At 47.7% G+C, this 24112-nt stretch overlaps 1 protein-coding gene and 5 non-coding genes across 6 annotated transcripts in view; 5 read left to right on the top strand and 1 right to left on the bottom strand.

Moving 5' to 3' along the window:
* Window positions 1-24112, bottom strand: part of LOC144112969 (uncharacterized) — a 141656-nt gene that overhangs the window by 45697 nt on the left and 71847 nt on the right. The gene's annotated exons all lie outside the window — the stretch shown is intronic.
* Window positions 4505-4578, top strand: TRNAN-GUU (transfer RNA asparagine (anticodon GUU)). Its single transcript has one exon. It is a non-coding gene; the product is annotated as a tRNA-Asn (tRNA).
* Window positions 6980-7053, top strand: TRNAN-GUU (transfer RNA asparagine (anticodon GUU)). Its single transcript has one exon. It is a non-coding gene; the product is annotated as a tRNA-Asn (tRNA).
* TRNAN-GUU (transfer RNA asparagine (anticodon GUU)) lies at window positions 23316-23389 on the top strand. Its single transcript has one exon. It is a non-coding gene; the product is annotated as a tRNA-Asn (tRNA).
* Window positions 23646-23719, top strand: TRNAN-GUU (transfer RNA asparagine (anticodon GUU)). Its single transcript has one exon. It is a non-coding gene; the product is annotated as a tRNA-Asn (tRNA).
* TRNAN-GUU (transfer RNA asparagine (anticodon GUU)) lies at window positions 23978-24051 on the top strand. Its single transcript has one exon. It is a non-coding gene; the product is annotated as a tRNA-Asn (tRNA).

The raw sequence follows: 24112 nt of genomic DNA, 5'->3' as shown, positions 1-24112 counted from the left end.
AACTTCAACTCCGTTGCTGCAGAACGCAGCTTCGGAGGAGCGAACCATCTCCGTGACAGGCTTCGGAGTCTCCCGCCTGCCCTTCGGTCGTGCTCCCGTACCCTCCCAGACTGACGGCTGATGAGGCCCATTGGCACCCTCTCCAGCTGCTGGAAGGCCGGGGGAGACCGGTCCAGTTTGCGTCGAGTCGTCATGAACCAGACCAACATCGTTGTCACTTTTTCTTTGTTGAGGCTCGATCACCTGAGCCTCGGTCACTGTCGCCTCGGAGCGCTCCACCTCGGCCCCACACAGTCGGGCTTCGGAGTCGCGCTCGTTCCTTTTGCCGGGGCGGATGCCGGCGTCGCATGCTCCCGAGTTCGACATTTTCTTTTTTGACACTTTTTTGGTTGCCTCGACCTTGTTGACGTTAGGCCTTTGCGATTTGGAGCTCTTGGTCTTTGGAGCCCTTTCCTCTCCCGTGCCAGAACAAGCCTGTTGTTTGTGCAATCGGGATACGTGGATCCTGAGACCTCTTTCTGTGGGCAGCCATTTCTCGCATGCCTCACAAGTGAATCCAGGTCCAGCGTTCACAGGGGGAGCACAGAGCCCCCCAGACGAGCCGGGGGTTTTCGCCTCATCCCCACCAATACTTGGTGCGACCGCCGCTCGGCGGCCGCTTTCTTTATTCTTTCTTTGATTGTCAGGGCCAAGTGATTCTAGGTCGAGGGGCTGGCAACCCCATCAACCCGTTTTGCGAACCACCCTTTTAGCCCATAGACATCACGGGGAGGGCGGTCTTAGGTGCCCGGTGTGCCCGACATTCAAGGAGGCGCCATGTGTGGGGGTTTCACTGCCTGGGCGTTATAAACAAACCTGTTAGCCCACTCCCTCGCAGTACTACCCCCCGGCCGCATTCCATCCCCGGTTGCGGACGTTGCCCTGGTCTGGAACTGGGGGTGAAAAACCATGCCAACAGACGGTGGCTGGTCGAAAAAACACCCCCAAACGGATACCAGTTGGCCTCCTATGTTGGAATAGAGCCACTGCGGTTTCCTTCATTGCGGCCTCCATCTCCTGGCCGGGCACCGTGCACCCTATGCACCAGCGCCTCCCCTGACACCCATGGGTGGCAGGGGCACCCTTTCGTAGGGCGGTGGATTCGGCTTAGCCTCTCAGCCACGTCATCCGTTCGTTTCCTTGGCGGTCGAGCTTGTTCATCCAAGTTTTCTATCCGGTGCAGCCAGGGTCACCCTGCCGGCTGCCGCCGCAACCGACCTGGTCTAATAAAAGCACCCTCCGGCGTTCCCTTGGCGGTGGGCCTGGGCTTGATTAGCCCTGGCTGCGGTCCCAGAGTGGCCAATCGGACCCAACGTTTGGCTCTAGCCAAGGCACCCACAGGTTTAGGGCCTGCAGGCTCAGGCCTGACTAGCTCTGGGTTGTCACTCCTCTCGGTCACCTACAGCTGGGATCACTGTAGGGTCCGGCACGCACCACGGGGAGGTGGGAGTGACGTCGGACTGGGTATAGATCTGACCACGGCCAGGCGGGAGTGCTTCCACAACCCGCAAGTTCCGTGGCTTCACATTGCCCCCAGCCAGTAACTAGACAACGGAAACTGCCTTCAAGGTTTCCCGCACACACTACCTGCTCGTCGCTCTATCGCCTCCTCTCCTGGCGGCATGGACAGAGTGTCCGAGGGATCTCAGGTTCAAAGCAATGCCTGCCCCAATTTCCCTCTTGGATATGGCGACCTCACGAATCGCCCGAGTCCTCGGCTATCCGATACCGGATCAGGAAGCTCGGAGCAGGAAAATGTGGCGCTTGTCCTTGCGGTTCTGGTGATCTGTCTTAGCTTAAGTTTCCTTGAGACATCTGATCAAAGGACAAGAGAGTCATAGTTCCACAAGAGAGTCATAGATACTCCCGCCGTTTACCCGCGCTTTTTTGAATTTCTTCACGTTGACATTCAGAGCACTGGGCAGAAATCACATTGCGTCAGCACCAATGCTGGAAAGTTTGGAAAGTGCGCATCCAGGCAGGTATACGAAGGGAATCAAATAACTCAAAAATAAATTAGAAGCTATCGCCCAAGAAAAGTACATGGGATCCGTTGTGCGGGCACGTGCCGAGAGACTGCTTTTAGGGGAGGCACCAACGAAGCGGTCGCTATCAGACGAAAAGAGACACGCAGCAAAGAATGAAATGAAACAGATAAGTCAAGGGGACTCTGTGACCAGCGACCCAGATTTAATCCGGCAAGCTTTTGTACATTACTACCCTGATTTACTCGGTCGGAAGAGAAGTGTAGACGACGGATTTGAACACGAATTTCTAAGCCTCATGCCGAAGTTAGATCAGGAACTGAAGTCTGCGCTAGAAGAGCCAATCACGATGGAAGAGATAAGGAAAGCTATTGGTGAACTCTGCCTTGGCAAAACACCTGGACCAGACGGCATAGGCGCGGTGTTTTATATGTCGTTCAAGGACGAACTAGTGGCTGCACTGCATCGCGTATTGAAACAGGCTTATGACGGAAAGCGATTGCCCCTGTCTTTTCGAAGAACGCATGTTGTGATTATTCCTAAAAAAGACGACCTCGTGAAACAGCTCTCAATAACATCGTATCGCCCCATCAGCCTGGCAAACGTGGATTATAAAATTCTCATGAAGGCTTTGGTAAAAAAGACTCCAGCGAGTGATAAAACAAATAGTTGGACCCCACCAGACATGCGGGATTAAAGGAAGATCAATTTTTACAAACATACATGTGGCCAGAATCATCATGGAGTGTTGTGATGCATGGGGGGAACGGGTCGCCATGGTGCAGATTGATTTGCAAAAGGCCTTTGATCGCGTCGTGCATGAAATTCTCTTCAGCATATTAGAAGACGTAAATGTAGGTTCGGTGATATTGGAAGGCGTTAAAATGTCATATGCCGAGAGTTTCACGAGCCTTATTGTCAACAAGTGTGTCACAACACTTTCTCAAGTGATGACATCAGTGAGGCAAGGATGCCCACTATCTCCTCTGTTGTTTGTGACATACTTGGAACCGTTTTGTTTGAAGGTTATTCAAAATGAACAAGTGAGGGGTTTCCGCCTAATGGCGAGTGAGGTTGAACTCTTAGCTTACGCTGATGATATAGCAGTTTTTTGTACAGACAGGGACAGTATCAACGAAACAGGGAGCACTGTAAACAGGCTTTGTAGAATGTCAGGAAGCAATGTGAATTGTGGTAAATGCTTGGGTTTTTGGCACGGGAGCTGGGAGACCAAACTTTAATCGTTCCAAAACATGCAATGGACTGAATCACTGGGAAACTTTAGGGGTACCTCTTGAACATTACAAGAACGCTACTGAATATTGGAATCGCGAAACTGACAGAGCGAGCGAGAGAACACTAAACTGGGGAAGGCGAGAGTTGTCAGTGTTTGCTCGGGCAACAGTATGCAACTTGTTTATAGTGGCGAAAATTTGGTATGTGCTTCAAGTTATGTGCATGAGACGAGTAAATATTCAGAAACTGCACAGAATTCTCGCTGTTTTTGTGTGGGACTTTACATGGGAGCGAACGAGTCGGACCAATTTGTTCCGGTCGGTGAGAGAGGGAAGTGTGGGGCTATCCCATTTGTTTTTGAGACAGGTCGTCTCCACACTTATGTTTCTGCGGGAACAAAGTGACCCTTTCTTAAAAAGCGTCATGCAAGTTAGGCTACGTGAACTCCTTCCCAATTTCGTTGTGTCGACGAGTGACGTAAGAAGCACTTGCGTTCGCGGTTTCCTATTTGAGGTTGTTGGTGCTTTCCAGATGTTGACAGCTCGTTTTTCTTTAGAATTTTTGTGTACTGTCTCTAAGAAGCAACTGTACAATGATATATGTGATTTAATGATGCCCGCGCCTTTGTATCGTTCCATATACAGTGCAGGTCCAGGAGGAGACGTCCTAAAAAAAGTCGAAAAGATGCCAATTCGTTCTTCAGCCAAAACATTCTTCTTTCAGCTCCACAGCAATACACTGCAGGTAAAACCCTGGCTTGAAGCTAAGGGAATCTTTGTTCCGTGGTCTACAAACTGTCTACTGTGCAGAAGGCCAGAGACCACAGAACATAACTTCCTCGAGTGTTGGGATGCCGTATTCCTGTGGGATATCCTTTAAAGAACCTTAAAAAAGGACCTCCCGTTGTAACCTCGTGGCAGCCGTTTTCTACCTGTCCAAAATTTTGGTAGCGTACCTCTAGATATGGTCATGCTACTGGGCCTGCAAAGTCTGTGGAAAGTGTGCATGGCAATACATGCAGACAATGATATTCGCCCTTCGAGGCAGTACTTTATTGAGAGCATTTTATGTCAGAGATGCACTCAAAACCCAAAATGACCCCCCAGAATGGATTTGTATAATTAACAAACTTGTAAACTTGAAACGTTTTTAATGAACGCTCCGCCCAATGTGGGAGGACGTATTTTAACATTTCATGTACAGTAATCTTGATTGTCGCAAAGCCGGCAATAAAGAAAAAAAAAGCCTCCGTGGCGCAATCGGCTAGCGCGTTCGGCTGTTACCTGAAAGGTTGGAGGTTCGAGCCCTCCCGTGGGTGGGATAATTGTTTTTGTATTTTTTTACCGTCCACATTTCTATCTCCGTTTTGACGGTTGTGCGCTTGTCCTCTGCTCATTCCGCCGTCCTAGTCTTATCTGCACTGCCTGGTCCATCTCTTCAAAAAAATGCGGAAGCTCTCTTCTTGTGCTGCTTTTGTCGCTTTTTGCGTCCCCATTTCCTTCATTTCAAACTGCACCGTATCAAACTTTGCCAGTTGATTCACTTCCCTAGCCGAGTTCTCCTCTGCATGCCGTCAGCCTCCGTGGCGCAATTAAAGCTCGGAAAATCACCAGGACCAGATGGATTCAGTGCGGCATTTTATAAAGAATTTAAGCATGGAATTGCCCCGGTGCTGTGTTCAATGTTTAATGACGCCTATAGAATAAACTTTTTGCCTCCGCCTTTTGGGACTTTCCATACAGTGCTCATACCTGAAACTGATGATATAGAGAAATCACAATCTGTTTCCGCATATCGACCGATAGCATTAACTAATGTGGACTACAAAATTTTTATGAAGGTATTGGCGCGTAGACTGCAGACAGTGATACCGGATATTGTTGGACCCCACCAGACATGTGGAATAAAAGGGCGCTCGATTTTTTCAACATTCGCAAAGCGCGCAGTGTACTTGAAAGCTGCGATGACATTAATGGGCGAGTGACCATGCTTCAGATTGATCTCGATAAGGCGTTTGATTGCGTTTCTCATGAAATCTTGTTTTCTGTTTTAGACCATGTGAACGTCGGTTCAGTTATCCGCGAGGGTGTAGCCCTGGCGTATCGAAACTGCACGACAAGATTGATCGTTAACAATTGTCTGGGGGCCCCCATTAGCGTGCAGTATTCGGTAGGTCAGGGCTGCCCCCTCAGCCATGTCTTATTTTGTATTTACATCGAAACACTGTGTAGGAAAATAATAGAAAACAATAGTATTAATGGCTATCGGTTACAAACTGCTGGCGTATGCTAACGACGTTGCTGTATTCACAGTTGATCAGGGGAGCATAAGCGAAGCTGTCGGGTGTGTACGCGAGTTCAGCGAAGTCACCGGTAGCGAGGTTAATTGGTCCAAATGGCTTGGACTCTGGCATGGATTGTGACCATTCCACCCGGACCATTTCGCCAACGTACCGTGGGCGACGACCACGGGCAAGTATTTGGGCGTTCCGCTCGATGCTTATCGCAAAAGCGAGGAGTATTGGAAACAGCGAACAAAAGAAGCACGTGACAGAGCTGGAAAATGGAAAGGCAACAATCTCTCAATTCTCGCCAGAGCTACAGTCTGCAACCTTTTTTTATTAGCAAGCTCTGGTATGTGATGCAGGTTTTGCATTGCTCTCGGGTGAACATTCAGAAGCTGCACCGGATTTTTGCTGTCTTCATATGGGCTTCCGAATGGGAACGTTGCAGCCGAACGAACCTATTGGCGGGTAAAAGAGGGGGGGGGGGGGCTGGGGCTAGGGCACCTCTTTTTAAGGCAGCTGGTGAATCGTTTTTTGTTTTGTCGCGACGTCACAGACCCGTTCTTGCGCACCGTGTGCCAAGTGAGGCTGCGGTGATTGCTGCCGGAGTTTGTTGTATCCACAGAAGAGCTCTCGGGTGGAATTTTTGGTTACTACAAAGAGATTGTAGCTAGTGTTTGGTTTCTTTCAGCACGTTTTACCAGCGATTATTTGTACAAAGCTAAAATGAAAAAGTTGTACCATGATCTTTGTGATATTGTTTTCCCAGAGCACATGTACAGGGCCTTGTACAGTGGAGGACCGGGAGGTGATGTTTTAAAAAGGGTGAAGAAAATACGGGTGCCACCAGGAGTAATGACATTCTTTAAGTTACACACCGGGAGACTACCAGTTAAAAAGTTTTTAGAGAGAAAGGATTTCTATTTACCGTGGGGATCGAACTGCTTAAATTGTAAACAGCCCAAAACAATAGAGCATGCTTTTTTGCATTGCTGGGAAGGGGTTTATTTTTGGGATGTGTTACAAAGGACAATAAAGAAACAGCTACCACTTGACGCGCAGGAAATTCGATATTTAAGCTCTGACTATGAGGATGGGGTACCATTTGATCTCATAATGCTCTTGGGCCTCCACTGTATATGGCGCTCCAGAATGGCAGGCTATTATTGTGACAAAGACGCACGACCTGCCCCAATTTTTTTTCGGGAAAGAATGGACTGCTTTGCGGCCATCCAGAAAGCCGCTGCGGAGCCTCCCGAGTGGCTCTCGAGGCTAGAGCCGCTCTGTATGCTTCGTGAATTTTAATATGACGAAGCCAGACTCATGCTCGCTGACCACGACAGTGTAGTATGTACATACATAGCGTTTTGTATGTTTTTTGAGTATTTTTTGGTTAAATGTTACGGGCCGAAGCCAGGCAATAAAGAAAAAAAAAGCCTCCGTGGCGCAATCGGCTAGCGCGTTCGGCTGTTAACCGAAGGGTTAGAGGTTCGAGCCCTCCCGGGGGCGGGATAATTGTTTTTGTACTTTTTATCGTCCACAATTCTAGCTCCGTTTTGACGGTTGTGCGCTTGTCCTCTGTTCATGTTCCGTCGTCCTTGTTTTTTCTGCACTGCCTGGTCCATCTCTTCAAAAATGAGGAAGCTCTCTTCCTGTGCATCTTTCGTCGCTTTTTTGCGCCCCAATTTCCTTCATTTAAGAATGCACGACACTAAACTTTCCCAGCTTGCTCCACTTCCCTTGTATAGTTCTCCTCTGCATACTGGCAGCTTCCGTGGCTACCTATTCCATTGAAAATATCTGTTCGCCAAGGCTGTCAATTATCGCCTTTGTTGTTTTGACCTATACCTGGAGCTCTTTTGCCTCAGCATTAATAACATTCCCATTATCCGTGGTTTCTCATTGGCGCTATGTGAAATTAAGTATAATGCGATACAGCGCGAATAAAGACGGGGACGAAGCGAGACAAGACACCACAGCGCTGACTTCAACTGAATTTTTATTGCGGAAAGGGGATATTTATACAGGAAATGGAAGGGAACGCAAGATGCCGCTACTGCTGGAATTGATACGCGGGATAAGATATTTAAAGGCGAAAAGAAGAGGCTGCAACAGCGCACAAGGATGACTGCTAATAACAAACAACAACGCAGTGCAAGTCAATGATGAACGATAAGACAAGGCACCGGCATTTTGCAACAAAAACACAAAAACAAGAGCCAAAGGGCCTTAAACCGCAGTACAAGGCGAGGAATGAAACTAGGGAGCAAAAAGCAGGGCACTAACAATTTGCTAGGGGAAAATAAAGCCAAGAAAAAGGGTAAAAAAGATCTAAAACCGTGCGAGAGAGACTAAAATTGCAGGGCCAAAAGGGGCAAATAAGAGGCTGCTCATGACATGGCAGCAAACACACCTGAAAACTACTAAGAGCCAAAAGGTTCTAAAATCGCTGAAAATCAAAACCAAATGAAGAAATCACCTAGATGACATCTGGCTCAAATAATCTACTTCTCGTTTCGTCAGGGCGATCGAGGGAGAGCTGACACAGTCCTCTCCTAGTTTCAAGATGTGCAATGCCTCCATGATTTCGCGAGTGCTTTGATGGGCATTTTTATCTAGAACAGTGCAATCTTGAAACAACGGCTTGCAAGGGCGAGACGGACACTTCAAGCAATGCACTCCCAGGTTCCTCTTTTCTGTGTTGCTGACGTCATTAGAGTGCTCCATCAGTCGCTCATTAAGGCACTAACCAGTTTGGCCTATGTAAGCCCTGCCACAACTCAAAGGAATTTTATACACGACACCGATTTTGCAGGATACAAACGGTGAACGGTGTTTGACCGGGCAGGCTGGTTTACGCTCTGCAGGGGCGTTTACTCTGTGGCAGAGCTTGGAGAGCTTGTCGGGAGCCGAAAACACCACTCTAACATCAGCCCGCTGGCCTATTCTCTTCAACCGGTGAGACACCGCGTGCAGGTAAGGAATCACAACAACCTTGTTGTGCTTGTCCGGAACAGCCACTTCGCGTATTCCTCCCTTAAGCTTCTTCAGGAGGCCTTCTGCTACCGAGATGAGAAGTGACTTAGGGTAGCCTGCTCTTTCCAGCCTAGAAGACTGTTTGTTTAAGCTGTCACCCATAGAGTGCAGGCAAGATTTCTTTAGAGCATTAGTAAAACACAGGTTCGCGATGCCGCGCTTAACAATCTTAGAGTGGGCAGAACTATAAAGAAGCAGGGACTTGCCCCCTCTCGGCTCATACCGCCAGCATAAGTGTCTTTCTGCTAGAGAAAGCCTTAAATCAAGGAAGCGTAGTGACCCACTCTCAGGTGTCTCATGTGTCAGCATGAGAGGTGACAGGCACTGCTCAAAGGAGGAGAGAACACGAGAAACAGTACATGGAAAGGAGCAAACATTGTCAGCAAGTAATACTAAGTAATCGTCTACAAATGTAAAAACTTTTGTGACAACTGAAGGGAGTCGTTCAGCGAGCAGTCGGTCATGATGGGCAAGGTAGATGTCACTGAGGATGGGAGCAATGCATGAGCCAATGCACACACCGCTTTTCTGAATGTAACTGCTCTCGCCCCATTTAACAAAAGTGGAATTAAAATAGACCGTCAAAAATTCTAAGAAGCCACCTACCGACATACCGGAAGAATTTTGAAATGCAACCGAGCCGAACGCATCGATGCTACTTTCAACGCAAGACAAAATCTTGTCATGTGGCAAAGAATAATAAAGATCTTTAATGTCAACCGAGAATGGCATGAGAGCTCTGCGGTTAGATTTCAGGAAGTCAAGAACTTTACTCGAGTCCTTCAGAAGGAAGGGATCGTCAAGTGCCAGAACCTTGAGCCTAGACTGAAGGAATTGCCCCAAAGCTTTCTGCCAAGTGCCATTCTCAGTGACAATTCTCAGTGACTCTAATGACGTCAGCAACACAGCAAAGAGGAACCTGGGAGTGCATTGCTTGAAGTGTCCGTCTCGCCCTTGCAAGCCGTTCTTTCAAGATTGCACTGTTCTAGATAAAAATGCCCATCAAAGCACTCGCGAAATCATGGAGGCATTGCACATCTTGAAACTAGGAGAGGACTGTGTCAGCTCTCCCTCGATCGCCCTGACGAAACGAGAAGTAGATTATTTGAGCCAGATGTCATCTAGGTGATTTCTTCATTCGGTTTTGATTTTCAGCGATTTTAGAACCTTTTGGCTCTTAGTAGTTTTCAGGTGTGTTTGCTGCCATGTCATGAGCAGCCTCTTATTTGCCCCTTTTGGCCCTGCAACTTTAGTCTCTCTCGCACGGTTTTAGATCTTTTTTACCCTTTTTTGGCTTTATTTTCATCTAGCAAATTGTTAGTGCCCTGCTTTTTGCTCCCTAGTTTCATTCCTCGCCTTGTACTGCGGTTTAAGGCCCTTTGGCTCTTGTTTTTGTGTTTTTGTTGCAAAATGCCGGTGCCTTGTCTTATCGTTCATCATTGACTTGCACTGCGTTGTTGTTTGTTATTAGCAGTCATCCTTGTGCGCTGTTGCAGCCTCTTCTTTTCGCCTTTAAATATCTTATCCCGCGTATCAATTCCAGCAGTAGCGGCATCATGCGTTCCCTTCCATTTCCTGTATAAATATCCCCTTTCCGCAATAAAAATTCAGTTGAAGTCAGCGCTGTGGTGTCTTGTCTCGCTTCGTCCCCGTCTTTATTCGCGCTGTATCGCATTATGAAAATTACCAACTAGCCCGATCTGCCACTCGTGCACGTGAAATTAAGTTTTTTACCTATGCAGATGATGTCGCCCTCTTTTGTTCTGACAAAAAGAGTGTGCTTGAGGCATTACATTTGCCTGAACCGTTTTGTGAGTTATCAGGTGCGGCTCTTAATTTAGATAAATGCAAAGGGTATTTCTTTGGTCATTGGGATACAACGCCAAGTCGTTATGGTGGCATAAGCTGGGACTACGGGACTCTTCAGTACTTAGGGGTTCCTCTTTACCAAATTCGCAACAGTGTAGCCTACTGGGATTCCCAGATAATCTTCATAAGGCGACAAACCCAGGCTTCGGTGGGTAGGGACCTCTCAGTGTTTGCTGGGCTCAAGGGCTCAAACAACGCAGGCATTTAGATGTTGACCTGGAGCACATTGTCACACCCGTCATGATGGCGCGGTGGACTTGACAAGCTCGTTAGTCATGCGGTCGAACACTGTCAAACAAGTAGAGCCACCAGCGAGTCATCCGCAGCCCCTCTGCCTCGAACAACGCAAGTTTAGCCGCTTGCACCGAGCAACTCAGACCTCTCCGACCGACCGCCGTGATTTAAAATGGCGTCGCAGCGAGAAAGAGGCGCTGCGGGAGCAGTCAAAGGATGTCACCACCCTGAACGGCGACGCTGGCATTTAGGCACCCTAGCCTCAACTGCCAACAGTGTCGTGTGTTTTAAACACCATTATTCTGGATGGGAACATCAGAGCCAGGCCTTTTAGAGTCGAATATTTCCGCGATGCATTGCTTCGTCTGGAGTTGCTGCCCGAGGTGTTAGCTTTGGGAGCGTTCCAAATGAATAATCTGTGGGAGATGACGTTTAGCTCCCACGCAACAACAAAGAAAATTCTGTCGTTTGGCGGTATCATTGCGAAGGAACACCACTGTGTTATGGTGGACCCGACCAACCTGAACGTTCGGCTAAAGCTTTTCTTGCTTTTGCACAACGTACATGACGAGAAAGTGCGAGCAGCGCTTGCCCCGTACTGTAAAGTGACAGATGTGTGCAAGGAGCTGTGGCGCCTTCAAGGAATCACAGACAAGGATTCTTCGACACTCACGGTGAGTCTTCAGCTGAAGGCTGGTAACACCATCGAAGGAGGGCTTACCCCATCAGCTGCAAGTAGCCGGCATCACAGCCTTAGCGGCCGTGCCAGGCAGGGCGCCCCTGTGTTTAAGGTGTGAGGGAACAAGGGCACATTCGCACAGTGTGTTGTGTGCCTCGATGCAAGGTCTGTCGGCGGTTTGGCCACGAAGAAAGCCAGTGTACGAAGACATGCGCAAACGTCGCTTGGCATACGAGTAGTGACGGAGTGTCAAAGCACATGATGGATGAGGCTGACGCGGATGATGCTGTCGGAGCTGGTGGCAATGAGCCAGCCTCGCAGGCACCCGCTTTGTCAAAGGACTCTGTCCGGAATGTCGTCGATAGTGTGGGCACCGACGGGTTGCGAACCCTGGATGAAAATTATCTTGCCACAAGCGGTGACTCGGTTGAAGAATACGCTAGAAAAAAGCAGCCCGCCTTCGTCAACAGAGATGTCCGGCGACAAAGAAAATGTGGAGGTCGTCAGCGTGAGCACGAATGCTACGTTGGCCAGGCGAACGCATGAACTGGTTTCCGAAAACGCAGATAGTGCTGCGACGGCCAGGGCAGAAGAGCCGCCTGCAACGGCAACCCCAGCCCGCAGTGCGACCCTCAAGCTCGAACCGAACTTTCCGCCGGACCGGAGGCCGCCGGTTACGGCTCCCCCGTGACGAGTGCTTGGCTTTGTGCGACACCTGTTAGAGGTGAAGGTGAAGGGTGGTTAAGGTTATCCTTTCTCATTGAAGCTCGTACCTGTAATCGCGCCTTTTTCGTTGGCTTGCGTACGAACCTGTGCATGCTTTCTTTTTCCGGTACCTTGCTGCGTGCAAAGGTTCGAGGGCTGAACCAGGCGGTCCATCTGTTCATTCACAATAGCAGTAAACGACAAAGCAGCGCTCAGAATTGGCACGCTGTACGTGCGGGAAATGATGGCCAAATGGCGTCAGTACTAGTTATATGTCGGCTTTTTCAGGACGACCTGGACATAATTGATGTTCAGGAAACAACAGTCGAAACTGAATATCAAACGGGCCGTATGGTTGAGCCTTTAAAACGCATTACAATGTCTGCATGCGTATGCCATTCTGTCGGAACTGCTGGTAGGTGTGCCTTTTTCGTTCGTAAAAGTGTGGCACAGTGGAAGTGGCTGTGTCTGCAATGCTGGCCGTCTTGGTGCTTGCGATTTTTTGTATTGCGGCTCAGAATGGCGCTTTGTGTGCGTTTATGCGCCAAATAGCCAAAAAGACCCGCATGAGTTTTTTGAGCTCGCTGATAAATTTTTGAACTGTGATCGAAGAGTCTTTCTCTTGGGTGATTTTAACTGCATATGCTTTTCTGAGGACAGGAATAAAAATCTGCCAGTACGCGATCACAGCGCGCATTTATTATGCATCATAGTTGGGAATTGTGAGATGGAAGACGTTGGTTACACACTCCCCAGGGGCCAAGACACCATATATACTTACTTTTAGCAAGCTCGTCGGGCTAGATCAGACGCAGCATACGTTTTAGTGGCGCTGCTTCCGCTGTGGCGATGCTATGCCGTGAAACACGTGTCGCTTAGTGATCACAGCCTAGTTACGTTCACACTCGAGTACAAAGAAATCAAATCGGGTTTCAATTAACCGGCAGCTATGGAAACTCAGTGCTAAGTTGCTGGACGATGAGTTTTTTTAATGTAAAGGGAAAGACAGAAAGACTGCTTACTTTGATGCATGAAAATTTTGCTTCTTTGTGGGAAGAATTCAAAGAGATAAAAATGATGGCAATTGAAAGATCCTCCGTGTTCTGTTACAACAAAAAACGCAATGAAAAAGTGCTTCATAGCAGGCTATATTTTCGCCCTCCTTGGAAAAGACACGAGCTGGAGATTTTTCAAAGGAAATACGAGAAACAGAAAACCAGCTTGAACTTATCGAAAGATATAATGGAGTGGTGGTGCGTGTCCGCGCCGAACGTCTTTGGATGGGTGAAACGCCCACCAAGCGCGCTCTCGGTGATGAAAAAAGATGTGCCTCAAGGAACGAGACAAAAGAAATCGAGTACAAAATGAGATTACTAGTGACAATGGCGCTATAAAGCAAGCTTTTCACGAATATTACAGTGTACTGCTTGGTCGGGAAGACGAACTTGAAGATGGTTTCGAAACCGAATTTCTTTCACTTATGCCTAGATCTGAGGATGACATGAAAGCATGCCTGGAAGCCCCCATTGCTGTTAGTGAAATCGAAAAAGCCATCGATGACTTAAGCCCAGGAAAGACACTTGGTCCCGGCGGCTTAGAAGCATCCGTTTATAGGTGTTTCAAACATGAATTAGCTGGAGCCCTGCACCGATTGCTTACTGCAACATATGATGTGAAGCAAATGCCACCGTCTTTTCATAGAGCACACATTGTACTCATACCTAAACGTGATGACCCAGTTAAGCTCTTATCAGTACGTTCTTATCGTCCTATAAGTCTTACTAATGTAGACTAAGATTTTCATGAAGACCTTTTCGATGTTTGCTAGAGTTACGGTGGGTAACATGTTTCCTGTAGTGAAAGTGTGGTATGTACTCTAAGTGCTTTGTACGTCGAGAGTAAGTGTGCAGAAATTGCCCAGAATATTTGCGGTGTTTGTTTCGGCCCGGGTTCGAACCCGACCGCGGCGGCTGCGTTTTTATGGAGGAAAAACGCTAAGGCGCCCGTGTGCCGTGCGATGTCAGTGCACGTTAAAGATCCCCAGGTGGTCGAAATTATTCCGGAGCCCTCCACTACGGCACCTCTTCTTCCTTTCTTCTTTCACTCCCTCCTTTATCCCTTCCCTTACGGCGCGGTTCAGGTGTCCAACGATAAATGAGACAGACACTGCGCCATTTCCTTTCCCCCAAAACCAATTATTATTATTATATTGTTTCGGGCTCAGAGTGGGAACAGACCAGACGAACAAACTTGTTTCGATCCCTGAAAAGCGGAGGTATGGGACTAATGCATCTTTTCTTGAGACGGATGTGCACTGTGCTGCAAGTTAGGCTACGTGATGTTCTGCCGCATTTTTTCGTGGCATTGAGTGGCACTGGAAGAAAATGTGTTCACGGCTACTTAAGTGAGGCTGTGAGCGCATTGGAAATCCTTGAAGTTCGCTTTTCATCAGATCATCTCAGTTCTGCCACCAAAAGAAAGTTATGGAAAGAGATTGTTGATATCATGATGCCAGTGCCTGCTTATCGCGTGAGATATCTTGAGGTCGCACGCAGTGAAGTCCTAAAGAATGTCAAGCGAATGTCCTGTTCGACCTTCAGTCAAACCTTTTTTCCTTAATCTTTTATAGTGGTATGCTAACTGTGAAACCATTGCTCCAAAAGAAAGCAATGTTTGTCCCTTGGACGATTCTGTCTCCTGCTTCGAGAACCCGGAACAATTCATAATAATTTCCTAGATTGCTGGGATGCAATATTTCACTGGGGAGGTACGCAACGTACCTTAAAAAAGGACCTGCCTTTAACGCCGCTTGGTATTCGTTCTCTCCCAGTGAAAAACGAAGGAGGTGTGCCCTATGACATGTTCATGGTGTTAAGCTTGCATGCAATGTGGAAAACATGTATGGCTGCCCAAAACGCAGATGTTGACGTGCAAGTGTCGCGTATATTCATGATGTGTTCAAAACGCAAGACGATCAGCCGGTATGGTTCAGTACGTTGACAGAACTGGTAGCCTTGAAGCGTTTTTAACAATATCGCGTCAATCAGGATAAGATTGGCGCTTTTGAACGTTTGCATATGTTGGCTAAGAGAGGAGCCGGTAATAAACAAAAAAAGCCTCTGGAACATCCACATGATGGAACGCCACGCCGAATCACCAGAGTCCTCGAAATCTTTGTTTCGTGAGCAATGCGCTTTGGTGCGGGGAGTATATGCTGCTCTGGACGAGCCGCCTAGCTGGCTCCCCTATCTGGATGCATGTGTGTGCCTCCCAGACATTTTATGTTTTGGAAGGTGGGGTCGTGCAGGCGTATGGTGGCCTGGTGTTTTCTGGCATAAGCATGCTTAGATTTTTCATTTAGGCACTATTTCCATGCAATAAAGAAAGAAAGAAGCCTCCGTGGAGCAATCGGCTGGATTCTGCTTCCGGCCAACGGAGTGAACGGACGCAGCATGCAGGGCTCCAGTGGGGCGGTTACGGCGGATATGTCTGGCCGCGGAAACAGGTCTTTTGCATCAGATGAGGAATATCAGGTGATTCTGCCTTCCCTTCCTACAGGACGTGTTGTGTTAAACAGTTTTTTTTTGCACGCTGACGTGCGGGTCCGTCCTTATCGGGTCGAAGATTTCAGGGATGCGCTGGCTCAGTTGATGCCGCTCCCCGAGGTTATCGCCTTGGGGGCATATCGCATGAGCCATGCGTGGGCTATTACTTTCGCGAGTGCTGATGCGGTGACGAAAATTCTTTCTGCCGGCGAACTGAAAGCCAAGGAGCGCCGCTGTCTGGTCATCGACCCGGAAAACCAGGACGTCCGCGTCAAACTACACTGCTTGCTGCACAACGTGCCCGACGAAGACGTGAGGGTAGCCTTTGCTCCGTACGGCAAAGTGCGCGGAGTCACCAAGGAGCGGTTACGCGTCCAGGGCGTCGCCAGCAAGGGGTCGACGACGCTCTTGGTTTCATTGAAAATGAATCCTGGCGTGAAACTGGAAGACCTCCCTCACGAAGTCAGGGTTGGCGGTGAGCTGGCTCTCGTGGTTGTGTCGGGCAGAGCTCCGCTGTGTCCGCACAGCAACGGTACTGGGCACATTCACCGTAAGTGCAAGGTTTCACGGTGCGGCGCCTGTCGCCGGTATGGGCACGAAGAAAGCAGCTGCGTACGCGAGTGCTGCCGTCCCATTCAACACTGACATGTCGTCCGAGCTTGTCATGAACGAGGCTGACGTAGAAGACGCTGCAGCAGACTGAGGCAGGGGACGGGATGGAGCAGGAAAAATCCCCAACTGTGTCTCCTCCGGAAACATCCACAAGACAAGAGAACCTCAGCAGTAAGCGGCAGCAACAGGTAGTGCAGCCTGCAGAAGTTAAGGCGTCAACGGACGAAGTCTTCTTGGGTGGTAGGTCGTCAGCTTCCGTCGTTCTCCAACATGGTGACAGCATGGAAATCACAGATGCGTCAACCAGCAACCAAGCAGGAAAGCGACCGCACGGGCACAGTGCGAATGGAGAGCCCAAAGTGAGCGAAGGCGACGAGCAACCGCAGAAGACTTCGTGTGAGGCGAGCGACGCTGAATCCGCGGCCGACCAACGAGCGGCGGCTAAGCCGCCGCCTTATTTGAGTGAGTGCGCTGTGAATGCTTTCTGTGGACGTGAGATGGCCTTTTTCGGCGACGGACTGCATGGGCCGAGTTGCTAGTTCATACGCATGAGGCACTTGTGCAAGAGACGTTGGATTACCGCCACCGCACCCATCGAGCACCTTAGACTAGGCAAGTCGCCCCCATCGTAGCCTTGTGTCCCTAGGTACTACATACGCACCACATGACTCCTGTACCTAAACTAGATGGCTTCGACACCTCTTGGACCGTTGCGCATTGCAACAATTAATGTCAAGGGACTCGCTTCCAAGAAGCGTCAGTGCCAACTAAGCCGGCTGTTCCTCGATAATGACCTAGACATAATAGCCGTACAGGAGATGAAAGTGGAAAGGCGGGAACAAACCGACCGTATGGTGCAGCCTTTTACGACACGCTACAATATTTGTGTGTGCCATTGTTCTGGCATATCAGGTGGTTGTGCTGTATTTATTAGGAATTATTAGGGGATTATCGAGCAGAATTTAACTGTGTGTCAAAGTGGCCGTTTGCTTGTAGTTGATTTCTTTTATTGCTATTTGCTACGGAGGGTCATATGCGTGTATGCCCCTAACAGGGAGAACGAGCGCAAGGAATTTTTTGAGCGCCTTGAACAATATGTGTGCTCTGGGCGGTTCATTGTGCTTTTGGGTAATCTTAACTGCTTATGTAAAGGAGAGGACAGAATTAGAAAAAGACTTCTCCGCGACAAAAGTGCGGAATCTTTGAATTCGATTGTACAAGAAAATGCTTTACATGATGTTGCTGATGTTCTTTCGGTAGCGCCGCACTTTACTCACTTCCAGGGTGAAAGTCACGCGAGACTTGACAGAGCGCATGGGTCGCTTGATCTGATTCCTTTTTGCAACAGCTATGAGGTGAGACACGTGTCGTTTACCGACCACAGCTTAGTTACGTTTACCCTGGGAAGAAAAATCTTGTTTCTCGTAGGACCTTTGGAAGTTTAACGCACAGTTACTCGATGATGAACGTTTTGATATTAAAGTTAATGAATGTATTAAAGCATTGCTATCTGCAGAGCCTGGAAACTGGGTAATTAGGTGGCAAGATTTCAAAAAGCAAGTGAAAAAAAAAACGCAATTGAAAGAGCAAGCGTTATATGCCACGATAAACGTTTTAAAGAAAAAAAAAACATTGCCAACTTGACTTGCTCGTAAGCCTGGAAAGTTCCCAGCCGGGAAGATATAAGAAAGAAATAAGAGAAAAAAAAAGTAAACTTGAGATTATCGAAAAGAACAAGCATACAACTGCCGTGATACGGGCGCGTGCTGAACGTCTCTGGATTGACCAAGTGCCTACTAAACGCTCGCTTAGTGATGAAAAGAAGTACGCCACTCAAAATGAAGTAAAACAAATCAGGTACAGAAACGAGGTAACGAATGATATCAGCATGAACTCAGTACAGCGTAAATTAAGAGAAAAATGGCAGTCATCTTGGAACAACGAAGTCAACAAATTACACTTGATTAAGCCGGTTTTAGGCGGATGGAAGTCATGTCTGCACCAGAAACGTTTCAAGGAAGTGATTCTCTGCCGTCTTAGAATAGGCCACACACACCTTACACACAACTTCCTGCTAACAAAACAAGACAAACCTCCTTGCGAAAAATGCGGAGATGAGCTTACGGTTAACCATATCTTATTTTCTTGCATGAAACTCGAAAAACATGGAAAAAAGTACTTTAATAAATTTTATAATGAACACATTCCTTTCCACCCCACACTAATTTTAGGAGATAATGGAATCGTATAGACACGTCGCGTTTTTAGCTTTTTAAGAGAAACGGGATTTCTCGGAAAACTCTAAATCTTTTTCCCACTGGTCTGTTCAAAATTTTAATACACCTCAGCCACATTCTCAGCTCTGAGAAAAAGGCTGAGGTTTTTATTTGTTTTATTGGGAGCCTCAAGACCCTTGCCCAGCCAAGGATAGCTGCTGAGGTTACCCATCCCTCTTGAAAGCTTTTAATAGTAGCCATTTCTAAAAAAAACTTCCCCATCTGTTCACTTGATAGCACTAACATCTGAGGCCCTCTACACCAAGGATGTTTTTCATATTTCTATAAAATTCAGAGAAAAACTTCTCCGATACCTTGTGCTTGGCACATGATGGCCTTAGTTGCCTATGTGCCATAAAACACAACACAACCACAACCACGAATGATATCAAAGTGATTTAGTTAGCTTTTGTTGAGCAGTATCGGGAATTGTTTGGGCGACGACGGCTTGAAGAAGAGGTGTTTACAAACACGTTCTTGTCTCGTATGCCAAAGCTTGGAGACGAAATAAAACAAGGGCTGGAGGTACCAATCAGCGCAAGCGAAGTGTAAGGAGCAATCGAAGAGCTGAGTGCCGGAAAATCTCCTGGTCCTGACTGCCTATGTATTGATTTATATAAGAGGTTCAAAGCCGAACTCGCCCAAGCTCTCCACTGTGTCTTCACCGAAATTTATGAAACAAAGAAAATGTCACCGTCATTTAAAACAGCACACGTGGTTTTAGTACCCAAGGGTGAGGACTAGGTTAAACTGTTGTCCGTTGGGGCTTATCGGCCGATAAGCCTCACCAACTTTTACTATAAACTGTTTATGAAGATTCTTGCCAATAGACTGCAAAAGGTTATAAAGGACCTGGTAGGGATGCACCAAACGTGCGGCATTAAAGGTCGCACCATTGGTACGAATGTGAAAATTGCTAGAACTGTTCTTGAATGTTGCGATGCCTTCGTGGACCGAGTTGTCATAATAAAGGTTGACCTTGCAAAGGCCTTCGATCGCGTGTCACACGAAATTCTTTTCGCCATTCTGGAATATGCCATTGTAGGCTCTGTGATATTACAAGGTGTGCAGATGGCGTACGAAAACTGTGTTACGCGTATTATAGTGAACAAACAGCTTACTGAACCTGTGCCTGTCTGTTCCCCGGTCAGGCAAGGTTGCCCGCTCTCGCCTCTGCTCTTTGCAATCTACCTTGAGCCCTTTCTGTTATCGCTGTTACACAATGATGGGATCTGCGGTTTCACTCTTCTGTCGGCACAAGTAAGAGTGCTTGCTTACGCCGATGATATTGCTGTTTTTTGCGCGGATCAGGAAAGCGTTAAAGAAGTTGTGAAAGTTGCGGGGGACTATTGCAAAAGGACTGGGTACGATATTAACTGGGATAAGTGCATTGGATTTTGGCACGGCGATTGGGAGAGCACACCTGCATTGTTTGCTAACATGCAGTGGACGACCTCCCCTGCGAAGTACTTGGGGGTACCCTTGGAGCACTATAGGAACAGTAAAGAGTTTTGGGGAGAGATAACGCAGAGTGCAAGGAAGAAAAGCGGATAAATGGAAAGGACGTGACCTTTCTGTTTTCGCGCGCTCAATGTGCAATGTATTTTTAATAGCCAGAATTTGGTATTTGTTGCAGTTCGCGCTCCTTATCCGAACATACGTGCAGAAGCTGCATAGACTGTTTGCTGTTTTTATTTGGAGCTCAAACTGGGAGCGAACAAGGCGAGTTAATCTGTTCCTTCCGGTCAAAAAGGGCGGCCTTGGTCATTCTAATTTGTTTCTGAAAAAGTTGTCTCAAGATTTTTGTTTCTACGTGATAAAACCGATCCTTTGTTGCGCACAATGTTGCAGGTGCGCTTAGGCAATGTGTTGCCGGAATTTGTTGTGTCCAGTTTTCCAGCCACGAATCGTGCTGTAACAGGTTTTTTGCGTGAAATTGGGGCAGCCTTTCGCACTTTGAGCGCTTACTTTTCTACACAGTATCTAAGTGCTGTACCCAGCAAAAAACTCTACAAAGACTTGCTAGATATTTTTATACCTGCACCCTTATACCGATCCTTTTACTGCGGAGGCCCAGGCAAAGATGTGCTCAGTCGAGTTTAGAAGATGCCGGGAAGACCGGCTGTAAAATCCTTTTTCTTTAAACTTCATACTGGTACCCTTCCGGTGAAAACGTGGCTAAACGATAAAGGCATTTTCGTGCCATGGACCGTCGACTGCATGCTGTGCAAAAAACCCGAAACCATCGAACATGTCTTTATCGACTACTGGGACCCGGTTTTCCAGTGAGATATATTGCAAAGAACTTCAAAAAACATCTACCTGTTACTCCTTATGGCATCCGGTTTCTACCTATAGAAAGTGACGAAGTTCCCTACGACATGTTTATGCTACTGGGCTTCCACAGCACCAGGAAAACGAGAATGGCGGCTAGGCACGCCCCGCCGCGGTGGCTCAGTGGTTAGGGCGCTCGACTACTGATCCGGAGTTCCCGGGTTCGAACCCGACCGCGGCGGCTGCGTTTTTATGGAGGAAAAACGCTAAGGCGCCCGTGTGCTGTGCGATGTCAGTGCACGTTAAAGATCCCCAGGTGGTCGAAATTATTCCGGAGCCCTCCACTACGGCACCTCTACTTCCTTTCTTCTTTCACTCCCGCCTTTATCCCTTCCCTTACGGCGCGGTTCAGGTGTCCAACGATATATGAGACAGATACTGCGCCATTTCCTTTCCCCCAAACACCAATTATTCTTATTATTATTAGGCACGCAGACGTAAATTGTAAATGTGCGACCAGTGAGGGAAAACTTTATAGAAAGTGCAGTTTTTCTGAGAGATGTTCTCCGCAGTCAACCTCAGCCACCGGACTTGGTTGTAATTATGGACGAATTGATCGATATGAAAATGTTTTAACCCATCGTTTCGGCCAAAGATTAGCTAGAGATTTTTATTCCAGTGTATGTATTGTTCACCGGCAATAAAGAAAAAAAAGTAGCGCAATCGGCTACGGCGTTCGGCTGTTAACAGAAAGGTTGGAGGTTCGTGCCCTCCCGGGGGAAGCTTATCGCTTTTGTACTTTTTATCTTCAAACTTTTTTCCGTTAGGACGGTTGTGCGCTTGTCCTCTGCTCATGTATCGGCGTCCTTGCCTTTTCTGCAATGCCCCCCCCCCCCCCCCCCCCCCTCCATCTCTTCAAACATGAGGAAGCCCTCTTCCTGTGCTTCTATTGCCGTTTTTTTTTGCATCCCCATTTTTTCATTTAAGAATGAACGCTATCAATCTTTCCCAACTTGGTCCACTTCCCTAGTCCAGTTGTCTGCATACCGTCACCCTCCATGACGCAATAAACCGTTCTGCCTGGCGCTTTTAAAGGGCAATAGGATTGTTGGCTACAGGTCAACAGAAGCGAAAGTACTTGCTTACGCTGATGATATTGCTGTTTTGCTCCGATAGAGACAGCGTCCGAGAAGTCGTTGCAGTTGCAGAAAAATATTGCAGAGAGGCCGGTAGTAAAATAAACTGGGATAAGAGTTCCGGTTTTTGGCATAGAAACTGGGATGCCACGCCTGAGCTTTTTGCTCAAATTCAGTGGTCGGTGATGTCACGGAAATATTTAGGAGTGCCCCTTGACAGTTACCGAAAACCCGAGCCTTACTGGAATGAGCAAACGAATCAGGCAAAAGAAAAAGGAATTGGATGGCGGGGTAGATTACTGTCAGTCTTTTCACGTGCCACTGTCTGCAACATCTTTCTGGTCTCCAAAATTTGGTATGTTATGAGCGTTTTGTGCATGTCGAGAGTCAATCTCCAGAAAATTCACCGTGTGTTTGTGGTTTTCATTTGGGCTTCAACGTGGCAGAAGTCGAGTCGATGCAATTTGTTCCGCCCTGTGAAAAGCGGGGGCCTTGGCCTGGCACATTTATTTCTATGCCAGGTTGTGTCGCGATTTTGGTACCTACATGACCAAAATCATGCCTTCATACGGACCGCCATGCAACTTCGCCTATGAAAACATTTCCCGGATTTCATTGTGTCGACTGCTCAAGGATCTGTATGTGCTGTTACTGGGGACTTGAGCGAGGTTGTGCTTGCATACCAATTGTTGCGCGTGCGATTTTCGAGGGAGTACCTTGCTACGATATCTAGGAAAAATTATACAAAGACCTAGTTGACACACTAATGGCAACACCCCTGCTCCGCGCACCATACCTTGGAGGTCCTGGGCATAATATTCTGAAGAGAGTGAAAAAGATGCCCGTTAAACAATCTCTTAAAACATTTTTCTTCAAATTGCACACAGGGACACTTCCTCTGAAAACTTGGCTTGAGGAAAAGGGAATATATGTGCCGTGGACAACAAATTGTTTGCTCTGTAAAAAACCAGAAACCCTAGAGCACGTTTTTATAGACTGCTGCGACCGAATATTTCACTGGGATTTCCTCCAGCGTACTATTAAAAAAGAACTCTCCATATATCCGCATCGAATAAGGTTTCTACCAACAGAAAACACAGGAGGTATACCTTACGACCTTATAATGCTCTTGGGTCTTCACAGTTTGTGGAGAACGTGAATGCAGGTGCGGCACGCAGACGTAAACATACGATCTGTGCGAGAAAATGTTATAGAGTGTGCCGTGTATATGAGAGAAGTGTATCGGGCTCAGCCCAATGCGCCTGACTGGATTAGCCTTTTTGATGATTTGGCCGCTTTAAGGAAATTTTAGCCAATTCACGGCAGCTGGACAAAAGCTGACGTGATTTATTTCTTCGTGTTGTACTTCTGTGTTGTGTTGGAAATCTGGCAATACAGAAAAAAAGCCTCCGTGGCGCAATCGGCTAGCGCGTTCGGCTGTTAACCGAAAGGTTGGAGGTTCGAGCCCTCCCGGGGACGAGCTTATCGCTTTTGTACTTTTCATCCCCGGCCTTTTTTTCGTTATGACGGTTGTGCGCTTGTCCTCTGCTCCTGTTCCACCATCCTTGTCTTTTCTGCGCTGCCTTGTCTATCTCCTCAAAAATGACGAAGCTCTCTTCCTGTGCTTCTTTTGCCGTTTTTTTGCATCCCCATTTTCTTCATTTAAGAGTGCACACTATCAAACTTACCCAGCTTGCTCTACTTCCCTAGTCCAGTTCTACTCTGCGTACCGTCAGCCTCCGTGGCGCAATCGGCTAGCGCGTTCGGCTGTTAACCGAAAGGTTGGAGGTTCGAGCCCTACCAGGGGCGAGCTTATCGCTTTACTACTTTTTATCATCAGCCTTTATTTTTCGTTATGACGGTTGTGCGCTTGTCCTCTGCTCATGTTCCACCGTCCTTGTCTTTTCGGCGCTGCCTTGTCTATCTCTTCAAAAATGATGAAGCTCTGTTCCTGTGCTTCTTTTGCCGTTTTTTTGCATCCCCATTTTCTTCATTTGAGACTGCACGCTATCAAACTTACTCAGCTTGCTCTACTTCCCTAGTCCAGTTCTCCTCGGCGTACCGTCCGCCTCCGTGGCGCAATCGGCTAGCGCGTTCGGCTGTTAACCGAAAGGTTGGAGGTTCGAGCCCTCCCGGGGGCGAGCTTATCGCTTTACTACTTTTTATCATCAGCCTTTATTTTTCGTTATGACGGTTGTGCGC

Source organism: Amblyomma americanum, chromosome 1 (genome assembly GCF_052857255.1).
Source record: "Amblyomma americanum isolate KBUSLIRL-KWMA chromosome 1, ASM5285725v1, whole genome shotgun sequence".
Lineage (NCBI taxonomy): Eukaryota > Metazoa > Arthropoda > Arachnida > Ixodida > Ixodidae > Amblyomma > Amblyomma americanum.
The sequence above is the reverse complement of the archived record's forward strand: the minus strand, read 5'-3'. Positions and strand labels throughout refer to the sequence as shown.